The sequence below is a fragment of the Squalius cephalus genome (genome assembly GCF_949319135.1).
Source record: "Squalius cephalus genome assembly, chromosome: 7".
NCBI classification, from domain to species: Eukaryota; Metazoa; Chordata; class Actinopteri; order Cypriniformes; family Leuciscidae; genus Squalius; species Squalius cephalus.
Window position 1 is genome coordinate 9,918,307 of NC_137128.1, and position 15,623 is coordinate 9,933,929.

Below are 15,623 nucleotides of genomic sequence, written 5' to 3' on the forward strand. Positions count from 1 at the left end.
TTGTTACAACGTAATTATACATTAATAAAGCATTTATTAAACTTAATGTTACCATTAACTAATATATTGTTCAAATGTAGATCTATAACTGTTAATATTATTTAATGGAACAGAGGTAACATGAACAGTAACATTTTATTTTAAGGTGACGTATTTACACATTACTAACATGTACTTACTATATTAGTAACAGTAAATTATACATAATTACATGTAACGGACCCTAACCGTAACCCTATAGTACGTACATGGAGTTAATTACAGTTTTTTTCAGTCGCTAACAAGCGTTTGTCCAACCAGTGTTCACATTTTCAAAACTCTAAACTCTCTCTTTTTACTGGAATGTTTATGAATGTGAACAGTACTGTACATGTGGACATACAGTTCCCAACCAATAAATTTAGTGTAAAACGGTGGATTGCATGTTTTGCATGCAGATACCTGTAAAACTGAAACATAAAAGTCTATGCAGTTTTAGTAATGTCAACAATAGCCAGTATTTTGAAACCTGGTGTACTTTGATTGACTGCATGTACCTTGTGAAGTGAAAACAAGTGTTATTCTTTGACAGAATAATTTCATTTTGAGTCAGATTTCCAGTGTTTTGGTAAAGTTAGTGTATGCACAGAGAAACATGTGTTCTGTTTTGAAATGAAGAGTTAGTGTATATTTAACAAAATGTGTTTTTGAGAAGACAATTAACCATTTGGCCAATTGTGTTTTGTAGGTGTGAGTCTGTGTTAAGAGTTTAGAAAAATTATCTGAAGTATGGGTAAGCGCTTGTTAGCGATTGAAAAAAACTGTAATATTACTCAGTAGTCGTCATACAATGTAACAACTTTATTTTAAGGTGTCTTTGTTACAGTGTAATTATATATTTAGGTACTGAGTAATATTAAGCAACTACATGCACTTACTATAGGGTTAGGGTGGGATTAGGGTTTGGTTGAGGGTTAGTTGCATGTAACTATGCATAATTTACTGTTATTAATATGGTAAGTACATGTTATATGCAACAAAGACACTGTAAAATAAAGTGTTACCGTTAGTTAATGAATTAACTAATCTCAACTAATGGGACTTGATTGTAAAGTGTAACCTAAAAGGACATACTTATTCATTTAGATACACACTTTATTACAGACTATTTGAAAACTGTCACTCAGTAAATCGATGGCGTTTCGCTTGAGGGCAAATTCACTCATTGAGTCGCTGGAATCAGTGTGCTGGTTCACTCAATACTTGGACGTTTGCACGTTCAGATAAACCGCAGTTCTCCTGTAATGGTCCTGATGATGGGCTTCTGGCTCTCGGATCACTTTTAATGGTCCCTATTTTGTCCTCCAGTTAATCTGCGTCTCGACAGGATCTTTCTTTCGGTTTCTCTCTTCTCGGCCACAGATTCAAGTCCCGTCGTTATTTGCATAGTTCAACAAGACCCTCAGATTGCTCGAACAGTCGTGGCTAGTTGATTTCTTCAACGATGCGTCGTACTATGGCAGTTAAGCAGCGAGTTTCAGCGTTGAACGGGAAACACACACCTTGACGGCAGCGTGTGAAACACATTTGTTGTGGAAGGACAGGGTTATAAACCCTCAGGTGTACGGTGGACAAGTCAACGTTTCTGAAAACATTAGCTTGGAAGAGGATTTGTAGGATGTGATTCAGGCTGGGCTCTGCTTTACAGAAGCTGAGACAAAATTACTTTTTTCCATGAGTTTATAACCAACCTGAGAGATTTTAAACACTGATCCAAGAGTTTATTTAGCATTATTTTTCACAGATTCCAACAATTCCTCAGTAAATGTTCACAACTTGTATCATGGGATGTATCATCTGTTTTTATTGGAGACCACTGGATCATTTTTTCCTTTGTTTGCCTTCAAAATGTTGCCCATTTTAAAACAGTCGCAGATTAAATGTAACTAGCAGATCTTTGTTAAAGATTTTACAGATTATGACAGATTCAATCAACACGTTAACATTTGAAATCAAAGTTATGAGAATAAATAATGAGCAGGCACTAATTTAAACAACTTTAATCTGTGTTACATAACTGTGAGTGTCACCGGTGGTTGCAGGAAGGCAGACGAAGATGATGATGATGAGTATAATTCCACCACAAAGCTTAATGACCACAATACAAGAATTTAACAGGTTGAGCAACACACACTTAATGCAACGTAGACCGAACAGAGAACGAATATGAGGGATCAACTTATATAGCAAACAAAAACGAGGATAATTAATAGAACAAGAGCGGGAAAACTGAACAAAGAAACACATGATGAGAATGAAAACAAACTAAAAGTCCATGATGATGACACTAACTGAACATAAACATGACAGTGAGAAGATGACAGAAGAAATGTTTATCATGTTTTAAAGATTGTTAGGGACCGTTCGGTATTTATGGAAAGGACCACCGGAGGAAAATAGGGGAGGGTCATGTCTTTTTATTCTTTGTTGAGGGGAGGGTCATCCAATTTTTTTGGTCTAGGGGGAGGGTCACCCAACTTTTATATTCATGAAAACAGCAACATTTCAAAGTGGCTTGTTTGCTGCATATCTTTTACATGTAGCTCCATGTTGCTCTCGCAGGATCAGCCCCCCATCTATATCAGATGGGTCTGACCCAACAAAAATCCAGTTTGGCGCTGTTTGACAGTGCGAAAAAAAAGTGCATCATGTCAGAACAGAACGCCAATGAAATGTTTACCCGGCAAAGCTTTAAAGCACGAGCAAATAATGAGACTTTTGTGATTGCGAATAAGTGCACAGTGTCCTGTGAGTGTAACTCTACCGCTGCATTAACATGTGTGATGTGAATGTACGTCGAGTTTTACAGTATTGGGACTGAGGCGCCAGAACTGCAGCTGATAGAATGTGCGCAGCGCGATACTACCATATTTTGTTTCCACAATAATGTTAGAGAGTAAATATACTGAAATTGCCACCATAACAGTGGAGTGTGATGTGTAAGATGTAGGGCTACCACATCTTTAAATTGCTATTAGTATTACTTAAGTTAACATAATAAAATACGTAGACCTACACCAAAAAAGTAGTTGAGGATAAATTTGTTAAAATTGGGCAATTCCAGCGTTATGGACGTGACATTTGCTGTCAAAACTTGAAATATAAATTCTCAGAAAATGCATTTAATACCAATATATTGAAACGTCTGTTAATATATCCATACTCCCTTAAGGTAAGACATTAGATAAATAACAGTCTACACATGCGTTTTATATTTAATATGAGGGAAATACACATGTGACGTGACACAAAAAATCTTTAACTTTTAGGTGGCAAAATATTTTTTAGTAATTCTATGAATTACACTGCGCAAACCAAAAGATGTATACCCACCGGATGAAGAAGGGTCGGCCTCCACAGAACATAAAATATTTGTTTTATTTTATTTTTCGTGTTCGCATTTATGTAAAAAAACAAACAAAAAAAAAATAAATAAAAATTTCTACTAAATATAGTAGAAAATAGATAATCATGACACGGAGGTGCCGGCGAGTGAACTGGACTCTCGTCTCATAAATGAACCGAAACTCAGCGTAAGGTAGGCTACTTGCCTCACAGACCTGAGAAATATATAGAAAGCTTGAAATGTCTACTTTTAAACAGAACAATTCAAAACGAAAGAAAACAGACTGCTCTCTGCTTATGTAATCCGTATGAAATGTGCATTTCTCTCTGGCGCGTTCTGCGAAGATCACGACGCATCGTCAACTTCATCTTTGCAGTCGACACAGAAAACACTTGTTTATTAATAAACAATTAAAATGTCCCCTTGCTATATTTGACATATTCATAATCATTACTTTTGCTGGTTCTTTGTGACAGCTTTTAGATGCTTTATTGGCAGCGCCACCCACATGTTGAACGCGTCACAACGCATCAGCACCGAAAACATGATTTTTTTTCAAAAATCGTGATACGAACCGAATCGTAGGTTTGGTCTATCGTTACAGCCCTAGTAAGATGAGAAAGCAAGAGTTTATGGTTGTAAAAAAAAAACAATGGCTATCTGAACATCTTTGCCAAGCGCAAACCAGTACAGAAGTAGGCTAATCAATAAATTATCGGGGAGGGTCATGCCTTTTTTCACAATCATTTTGGAGCGTCATAGAAAAATTTATTGCTGGCGAAGGGAGGGTCATGCATTTTTTTTACTACAGATCTCAAAACTCCTCCGGTGGCCCCTTAAATAAAAAAAGAACAGTCCCTTAGAGTTTTTTTTTTTTTTTTTTTTTTTTTTTTTTAAATCAAAATAAAATGTTTATATCAATATCCACATTACACCTAGGCCAATTCACTTATTAAAACGTCTCATTTTATATCCCATAAAAATAAAATAAATACAAGTTAAATGTACATTTAATGAAACCAATGGAATAATCCTACCCTATAAACATCTATTCATTGAACTGCCGACGTGACTGTCAATGGGGATGGAGATATTAAATTAAAGACAAGTCAACATGTCTTAAATTATAATCGACATGTTTGTAATTTGCCCCCTCACCTGCCCTGTGCTCTCTTGCCCCCTGCAGACGCCCACCCTGATGACCCACCCACACACACACACACACCTGCTGCTGGAGGAGATGGGACAGAGATCGTTTACACACACACACACACACACACACACACACACACACACACACACACACACACAAAATGATAATAAATGATCAATAAAATGATCAATAAAAATGATAATAATGATGATGATAATTACACTGGGATCTAATATAATTTACTTGCATTTATATACAGCTCTAATTTTTACAGTTAATTTGCTGTTAATTAAATAAAATGGAAACACTTTACAATAAGTTTTCATTACAACATGTACTAACCCAACTAACGGACAACTTTTAATTTTAAAAATGAAACAAAACCTAACCTAAAATGATAACAATCTAACTGTTTTTTTGTTTTTGTTTTTTTTTGTCAAAATTATTATTTAACATTGCAGAATCAACCTAAAATAAAGTAATTTATACCAACAACATTTTTTATTGGTTAAATCAAGTTAAACAGCTCTTTATGGTAGGAACTGCATATTACCACTTTTTACATTGTAGTAAATGTTGATATTAACAAATGCTGTAGAAGCATTGTTAGGTCATGCTAACTAATGTAATTAACAAATGAAACCTTATTGTACTACCAAAAATATGAAATAAAATATTGAGTTATTGTTGGAAAGAACGTCAACTTTTTTTTTCTGTTTTCGAGATCTAAAATGATCTTTCCTGTTTTAAAGGTATAATTATGTTTAAGGACATACATTACACACACATACACACACACACACACACACACACACACACACACACACATATATATATATATATATATATATATATATATATATAAAATCACATAAAATATCACATACAATTTTTTACTGTATTTTACTTTTTATGTTGTATATGCTTTTTTCTTCTTCTCATTATCAGGTAACCATAGTTTGGTCAAACCCTAGCTATCCCTAAATAGCAGTCTGTGACTGTGAGATGTATAATTGTGGATGTGCGAGCGTGGAGTTGTGCAGCAGCTGAAGTGTGTAATTTGGATGATCTGCAGTGAGTCAGTAGAGTACAGTAGAGTACAGTAGAGTCCTCAGGTCAGAGATGCTCAGGAGCCAGAAAACCCCCTCTGTTTATCTGCTCCGTCTCTGTCCGACACACGTGTGGCTGGGATTGTGGGATAGCTCCCCCGGGCCGCTGGACCACACATGTGGAGAGCATGAACTCAGTGCTGCCTCCGGAGAGAGAGAAAGAGAAGGAGAGAGAGAGAGAAATGAAAGGCAAGTCTAATGTTGGCTACCGTTGCAAGAAGTGGAGGTCTGTCTTCCTGTCCGGCCTCGGGATGGTATTCATATGTTGACATGACTTGTGTATTTATTTCCTTCGACTTGTACTGGGTGCTCAGCAGTATTGAAGGTTTGTGATTGTGAATATATAACAGTATTCCACGTTTACATCATGAAAGTTTCAGGATTACTACATTAGTTGACACCAATTACCACAGAACATGACGCAGCTGGACTACATTATCTATGGATGTCATATTCCGTCATCATTCTTTGTCAGATACGGTTTCTATGGTCCCATGTACCAATTTTACAGACAGCATCTTCATATTTGACATTACTGTATGCAAGATGGTCCTTGTAATTTATTTTGTGGTTTTAAGGAGTTGCTGGCAACTCATTAATGGTGATTGAGTTCTCATATTGGTATATGTAGTGAGATGAGTGGTATCCTACTGAACATAGTGAAGATATGGAGCCAGCAGTGGGAGGTGTACAAGGAATATATGATGGTCAGAGGAATAGAAGGGGCAGAAGGCTGCAAAAAAGCACACCGTTTGAGAGGCTGTCGTGGGCCTCATCATAGAGGAGGGATTAGGCCTCACCAGAGAGGTTGTCATGGGCCTCATCTTAGAGGAGGGCTTAGGCCTCACCAGAGAGCTGGTCGTGGGCCTCATCATAGAGGAGGGCTTAGGCCTCACCAGACAGCTGGTCGTGGGCCTCATCTTAGAGGAGGGCTTAGGCCTCACCAGAGAGCTGGTCGTGGGCCTCATCATAGAGGAGGGCTTAGGCCTCACCAGACAGCTGGTCGTGGGCCTCATCTTAGAGGAGGGCTTAGGCCTCACCGGAGAGGTGGTCATGGGCCTCATTTGAGAGGTGTGGGTGAACGTGGTAGAGGACAAGATCACAGACCTAGACACCGGCAGCAACAGCAAAGGGTGTACAATTAAATCCGAGCTATATTTGTAGCCTATGTCATAAATCAAGGCATCACAATGAGTGAGGCAACTACAATGATTCAACCAAATCTCAGGCCCAACTGTGGCCTTAATCATCAGAACTTTCCACAATGAGAACCGGTAAGTCTTCAGAATGCACTAAACTTTAACCTGTTAAGCCTCACCAGTGCGTCGGCGCACTGAAGCGTTTTTTTTTATATATAGCTCAAAGTTACTATCAGATTTAATGTTATACTTCGACAAACTATACATCATTAAAAAGATATAAGACTCAAGTTTCAGTATTTGACCACTATTGTATTCTGAGAAACTTATAGCGACAGTTATTTCTTAATTTGTGTCAGGAGTTATGAAATGAAAAAATGAGTCGATACCTTTGATATGAATTATGCGCGTCAGCCTGTTCCATTCATAAAAAACTCCCGTGCTGTCGTCATGACAGCGATACACAAAACAACGTCCCTCAGGGCTTTAGCTCAAAAATGTGCAGATTTGGAGAAATATTGATATATTCTCATAGATTCACATCATATTTCTATAGACAGGAATAATATTTATTGAATTTATACCCAAATGCGTCGATGTAATCATTATGAGCGATTGGATACTCTGATACTGTGTTTTCAATCCATACCAACAGCCTGAGGGCGCTATATGCACAATAATTGTCCATATATTGAACATGAAGAAGAGCCATGATCATGTGACATTCCAGGACGTCACTGATACACACAAAGCTACAGAGTTCGCACTGTAAAATGCAGATACAGATGTTTTGAAGATAATAAACATGATTGCAATGATATTTGAGTTACCTGTGTTTTTCAAGACATGCCAGGTATTTTCATAATAATAGATTATATTTATAATGTAATGCTAATCTATATAGACTATCATTGTGCAGAACAGTATACAATAGTATATTTTCTGTCTGATTTTTTTATCTGAAGCCAAATTAGATCACAGAAGATTATTTAAAATACTCCACTTGCGTTATAAAAGTAAGTTTGGAGCACAAACATGGTTTTAATCTCATAAATGGTCGTGTATTGATGGTGTGCTAAGCTAACATGCTAGCTAGCCCTAGGTGCACCTGCAACCTAGAAGTTATACTTTTATGTTTTTTTGAATGCTTACTGAAAGTTTCTTTATTCAAGAATGTTCTTTATTCTTTATTTAAAATGTGAGGTGAACTTTGAGAAAATAAATTAGGGACTGAAACCCTGTGAATAGCATGTGAATAGCCAGTCGTTAGTAACTATAATGCAGACAAAAGAAATGCATATTTCGAGCCATAACCAGTCTGGAGAGGTGTGAATGTGTGCAGGGGGAGACTGAGACTGAATGGGGTTCGTTTGCACCACAAAACAATAGAGACAATATACTGGATAGATGGTTAGAAGATGACAATAAACATCAGAAGCATCTTAGCGTCAAATCAAAATAAAGTCAACTGAAATGGTCTTGAAAAACATTTAACTAAATACAGAGTTTTGGACTTATTATCTTCAGATTTTAAACATAAAATGTTTAGACATGTGGCTTTAGCTGTAGTGCATTTCTAGATTGCTCCAGTGCCAACTTCAATTTTATTTTCATGAGGATGTTTCATAAAAATTAATTTCTAATAACTTTACAAAACTTTGAAGCTATTTATAACAATTTTTGTCATTATGATAATAATTAATTCTACATTTACAATAAACTGCCAGGTGTCAGCTTTCAAATGAGACCATACTTGTGCTTTTAGTACAAAGGGTTCATGAACTGTATCTGTTTCAGTTTGGGTATGTCATTTCTGGGGATTTTTCAAAAGTGGGGTTGCAGCTTAACAGGTTAAGCTACTTGTCACTGTCCAATGAGTGTTCACAGCATGACAATGTTTACCATAAATTGTGATGTGATTACTGTACATTTGTTCTTACTGTGTCTTTTTCCCTGTAGAGTAGAGACTAGGCCAATCAGGGGAGGCAGAAGCTGAATTCTGACTGACCAACAAGAGCAGAATATGGTCAGTTTGGTTCGGGCCAGAAATGATGTTCGCCTGACAGAAATTGGGCAACACATCTTGGATGTATTCAACAATGTGGAAGCCATAAGTTTGCAGACTATTGCACATGTTCTGAAAAGGCATCAGATTTCTTTAAAACAGCCATACTGTGTGCTGTTTGAAAGAAATGCATATAGAGTGATTTCAGAGAATTGATTATGGATATAACTGAGGATTGATTATGTTCAGGTATGTTCAATTTCAAGATGCCTGTTAAAACTGATTACAATTCTATATCATTGTAATCAGTAACTGTTTTTTTCTTAAATGTCTTTTTAGAGGGTGATGGAGCTGTATGCTGATGAAAACCATCACAAATTCATATTTCTGGATGAGGCAGGCTTTAACCTGGCCAAGAGAAGGAGGAGAGGTCAGAATTTAATCGGCCAGTGTGCAATTATCCAAGTACCTGGACAACGTGGAGCTAATATCACCATGTGTGTGGCTATATCTGAAGATGGTGTGGTAGGATGCAGATCTCGTGTTTGTTCATATAATGCATCTTTCCTTGTAACTTTCCTTGATGAGCTGATGGTGTGACCTACGCAATAGTCTGGGATAATGTTCAGTTCCATCATGCTCGAATAGTACAACCATGGTTTCAGGCCTATCCACAATTTATCACCCTGTATCTACACTCATACTTCCCTTTCCTTAACCCGAAAGAGGAATTTTTCTCCACAAGGAGGTGGAAGGTTTACGATAGGCATTCTCACGACCAAGTCACTCTTCTCCACCCCAGACAGCAACATAGTGTGGATTCCACACGGCCCAGATGTGGGCTGGTTCTGGGCCGTGTGGAATCTACATGTGGGCCGGATCTGGGCAGACGCTATGTTGCTGTCGGCGAGGCCATAGATGATGCAAGCAATGACATCACAGCAGATCAGTGTCAGGCCTAGATTCGCCATGCCAGAAAGTTCTTTCCAAGGTGTTTAGCTAGTGAAAACATCCATTGTGACGTGGATGAGAACTGCGGTCAAATCAACAAGACCGGGTTGATGGAAACTTACAGTAGAAGTGCAGTGAGGAACACTTCAGTTCACATTTTACTGTACTGTAGTTTCTCCCCCCCCCCCCCCCCCCCCTTTTTTTTTCTTATCAAAGTTTTTTTCCTTTGAAAAACCTATGTTGCGATTTGATTGTTGTGATATTTCATCAATACATTTCAGATTTTGTACAATCTTATTTCTTAATGACAAATAAAGAACAATTCAATGATTCCGTTGTGTCTGCACTCTTCTCTCTAGTCTACTACAGTGATGTATGAACGTGTACAACCATAATGAAACCTGCATCACATATTTTGTATACCAATATTTAACAATTGTACTAACAACTACACATCGAAGTGAAGTATGAGTTTTGAAAAATCATAAAAAGGTTCTGAAATTTGATGATTTTCTGAGCGGTCACATATAATCGGCCCACTAGAGGGCATTTAAAGATATATTCCCAGATAAATCCATTCTCCAAAATGAAAAAAAAAAAAAAAAAGGGGAAAGAAAAAATCTCTCAGTAATTTATTTGCTTATGCTTGAAAATATATTAAAAATATTACTATTTTAGAATAGTCTGCATTGTGTTGAATTGTAAGGAAACTTAAAAATACATAACTAGTAGTAACACTCCTGTGAATTATTGTTTAGCAATGAAAAATATTTATATATTTCTGTTTTTGCATAGTTGCTACTGTAAAAACTGCAGAGGAAAAAAAAAATCACAGTTTTTTATTTTATTTGCATATCGGTGTTGCAAGAGTTGGTTTAATAAGCTGAATAATGTGCGGAGGAGAGGAGGGGCTGAGAGACGGCTGCTGAAACCCGAGCCTCTGCCCTGCACTCTTGCCTCTCTCTCTGGGACTCTCGGCTTGGCCCCAACTTAATTGTGTCCCGATATAAACAACAGGGTTAGTGTGAGATCACAGCAGCAGCTGGGACTCAAGCTGACTAGGACGGGATTTAACCGTGACACTCATATCAATCCATATGAAAGAGATATCAAACACATCATGATGAAGGATGAATGAGCTGAGGGACTTTGATGGGACTCGTAGAATTATATACGGGAATCCTGGGAGAACCTGACACAAATAATCACAGCACAAAAATGAAGGGTTGACAACAAAGTTATGTTTATACCCAGACCTTTTTTAGGCAAATCTACTTTAGTTATGAGTGTTATGAGCACATCCTGATTTGAAGGGGAAATGCTTTCATTAGTGATGGATTAACATAGCCTCAAAAAGGATTTGGACATGTAAACCATGAAAGTTTTTAAACAAAACATGACAAAATGAAGCTTGTTAGGTCTGAAACAATCAGTCAGTCGATTCATTGTTCCGAATTAAAAGTATTCTGCCACTTTGTGTTTGTAAAGCATTAATGAATCATGATCATGATTTCCAGAATGACAAGTACTCAAAAAATCTCTCAGTAATTGTATTGCTTGCACTCAAAAAATAAAAAGAAAAAAAGAAAAAAGAAAAGTGCCTTTGAAGAAAATATTAATGATATGATCGGCAAGTTAGGGCAACTTTTTTACAATAACTGAACAAAATAATTTAAGCAATTTCAACTTTAATATAAGTTTTACAAGATTCAACTCAATTTTGTAAGTCAGTGTAATATATTTTAATTCGAAATTACTTAAAATGTATTTTTTTTTTTTAAGGCAGCAAATGAACTTAAGTTTTTAAGTTGAAATAAGTGGAAATGTTTTACAGTGTATTAATTATGTGCTATGTTTAATTATAACTTTTGAAAATTAAGGAAACTTAAACAATATGTGGCATTTCTCAAAAAATTGTGTGTAAGTAGTAATGATCTTTAACAGTCTTTAAACAATTATTGTGATGAACTACATTTGTGCTTCCTTCCTCCTAAAGATCCTTGCTGAAAAAAAAAGCCCACTGACAAAGCAATTTTGCATTGTTGATACTTTGAAATTTGTACAAACCAAAAAAATAAGGCAGCAACTGAACTTCAGTTTTTAAGCTGAAATAAGTGGAAGTGTTTTACAGTGTATTAATAATACAACTCATTTAATTGAATCTTTTACATAAGAAAACAAACAGAATGTTGCATTTCTATTTTTTTTTCCATAACTTAGTAGTAAGTAATATTAATTTTATAAAAAAAAAAAAAAAAAAAAAAACATCTGTGGTTCCTCCGATTGAACACCTGAAGAACTGGCTGAAAACAAAACAAAACCCCACTTAAAAAACAAACAAAAAAACAATGTTGTTTAGTTGATATTTGGTTGTCTAATGTACTATAATAACATTCCCACATTGTTGACTGAAGCTTCAATATTTGAGGAGGAGGAGGACACGCTCAGATTGAACTCCTGCTCAGGCTTCGGCCCATAAAGCCTCAGAGGCAGACGGGACGGGCCCCCGCGGCTCCAGCCAAGGTGAGACGCGTCTCTCACAGACACCCGCTCTGATCGATTTGTTCCAGCGGACCGTAATGGACAGCCAGAGGATTCTGTTTCATCAGCCCAGATCCGTCCTCCCTAAACCTCAGACCACACTCTCCGTCACACACACATTTCTAACATCACTGCTGGGCACTAACCCACTAAAGGGAGCAAAAATTGTTGTCTCTTGTCACAGTGTTTTGTGTTTGCAGGTGATATGTAGCACTGGGAAGTCTAAGAAATGTTTAAAATATATCTTAGTGCATTTTTGCATCTCGTGTAGATTTCAGAAAAAAAAACATTGCATGCCTTTCATAAAGTATCGTAGCTAGTTGTAAACTACAGCAAGAATTTAAAATATTTAAAGGCAAACAAACAATTTTGAAAATAGACCTCGGCAAAGCAATGAAGTTCATTCCATAAAAAGACAGAATCAGAGGGGTAGTAAAATAAATGTATTGTTCCGTGTGGTGGTTTATTTATAATTAAATTTGATACATTAATTTCAGTCATAAGTGGTCATTTATTAATACATGGTCATTTGGTGAATTATTCTTTGTCTTATCAAACTTACCAGTCTTGTGTAAACATAATGGATTTCTCTATTCCCATTGATTGTGTTTGTTCGTGTGATGTTGTAACATTAATGGCTTTTTTTCATGACAACGATGTACTAAAAACTTTGGGGTTTTCAAACGTTCCTCATTCACAGGGATCCACGAAAACGACAAAAAATGCTGTATTATTCATGTCAGGCCAGTAGTTGGCGATTTCACTTTGTAAATAGACTATAGACTGAACACATAATACACATCCATGACGTCACTGTTTTCACAAATTCACGTTTTTGTAGTTTACACGGAGACGATAACGGTATCATTTTCAAACACTTGCACTTTCAAATCAATTTCAAAAGTTTGTGTTTTCAGGTTCCCAAAACGCCGTTGTCATGTAAATGAACAGCCAAAATGCATAACAAGTTTTACATTTTTAGTTGAAAACTGTCATTCAAAAGGCTCCTGAAAACCTGTTAACCCTACTTTTTGCATTTGGGTCGTAATATATTATATGTGATAAATGCAACACTGTTTTTGCTATCAAAACAGACTTTGTGATTATTTTTTATTTTTTTATTTTTAATAAAAATAACTAGTTTAGAAAGTGTTCCATCTATGGACTGACTCATGTCAACTATTTGATGGTTTCAGTACTGAATGTTAGGCTGCTTTAAAACGTTTTATTTGTAAATATTTTCTAATATCTAGTGATGAAAGGGGACAGTTCTGTCCAAAACTTAATAATAATAATAATAATAATAATAATATAAAATGGAACCAGAAAAAAATCTTTGAGGGAGTCTTTTGATCCATTGTACCATAATCAAGGATTCATGACTATTTTTATTTTTAATGGTTTTTAATGTGGTTTCTTAGTTTGTGACATTAATATATTTTAGGTTATTGGTTTTTCTATTGAACAGGAAAAATATATAATAGTCAGATTGCACTTCATCCAAATGAGTGCTGCAGTAAATGTGTCGCTCCACAACTATTCCTGAAATATAACGTTGTCGCTTGAATGAACCATTTCGAGTGTTTGTGACATCCATAGATTAACTTTTTTACTCAAGTCATATATATTATGCAATATGACTGAACCAACCCGAATACCTTAACATATGAAGAAGATGAGGTAGAGGTTGTTGTCAATAAGATGGAAAAACAAAACAATGGATTTGAACACCATTTCACATTTACTAACAAAATATCTTTATGCATAACAGTCTGTTGCAGAGCGTCTGTGGGAACTGATGAAGCAAAGTGAACGTCATCCAGTGACATACATCGACCCTGCCACCTCAGCGTTCCCAGCTCTTTTCCAACTGTCAGGACAAAGAACGTTCCCAGGGAACTGAACATATCTCGAGGCTCTCTGCTTCCAGTTATGTTGCCCTCTCCAGACGGAGCACAACTTATTCTGCTGGGCGACTGCCAGAGTGTAAAATGCCCAATTTAAACTCCTGCAATCTCCATTCTGCTCATTCCCTGCTCCTCTCGACATGATTGTACTCCTGACGAATAAATGATGCCGAACGTCTAGTAGACGCTCATTCCCACGGTCCTGGTCCCGATCTTCGCTGGATCTCAACATGAGAATGCCTGCCATATCAAACCAGGGTTTCTAGGTGATGGCTGTTGATTTCACTTGTACTGTATGTAATGAGATGTTGCACTTTTTGTTTTTTTTTAAAGCTTTGAAAAAAGTTTTTAATTGGATTTGAGGTTATCCAAGAATAAGCATGACACAGCAGAGAATACGATAACACTTTATTTCGATAGCCCACTTCAGACAGTGTCCTGACTATAAGTAGATTTCCAACTACATGTCAACTAACTGTCATTATAGTATTAGTAGACTGTCTGCTTAATATCTGCTAACTCTTTATTGTGATGTTCCTCAACAGATATTCTACTGACTATAAGTAACTTGGCAAGTACAAGTCAACTTATTCTACTAACCCCAACCCTACCAGTCTACTAATACTCTAATGAGAGTTAGTTGACATGTAGATAGTTAGTAGAATGTCTAAAGTGGACAATCGAAATAAAGTGGAACCGAGAAGACAATGGTAGGAACCAGGGCCGGAGTGGGGCCACTTTTCAGCCCGGGAGTTTCGGGCCCAAGACCGGCCCACTTTTTCCATGGTGGAATTCCAAATTAGCACTTTTTCCAAATTGGATAAATGAAGCAACAGTTCAGCTCTTACTATTGTGTAGTTTGTATTAATACCATGGTTCAACAAATAATGTAAAGGTTAAGGGTCTAACGATATTCGAACCGAACCGAAAAACCGCGATACACCACCCACGATACGAATCGCGATACTCTCATGGCGTACCGAACACGCCCACCCCGCCCCTGCTGTCCCGGCTCATTGGACCTCATGTCTTAAGTGTATTGTGTACACAACGAATACAGCGTTGTTGCCTAACCACCATTAACAACATTTAATCGCAATAAGCTCAGTGTTTTGTTACTTTCGATAATAAGCAAGGTGTAATCTTTCAGATTCTGTCTATTTGATCACGAAATTCAAACATTAAATGTCGTTTTGGCGCTCTTTGATGTGGTGTGACAGATCACCGTACTAGCGTCTCATTTAAAGCGGCAGCGCGGAGCGCGAGTAAACGCAAGCATCTCTTCCTCAGTTACAGAATAAACATGAATGGACACCTGAAGGTATGTTGAAAGATACAGTATACTTACTGAAAGGCATCATAACTCGTGTAATCGCTAAGTCAGTGTTTCAACAGCGGAAATACGTCAATAAAACACTTAGTTTTTCACATAG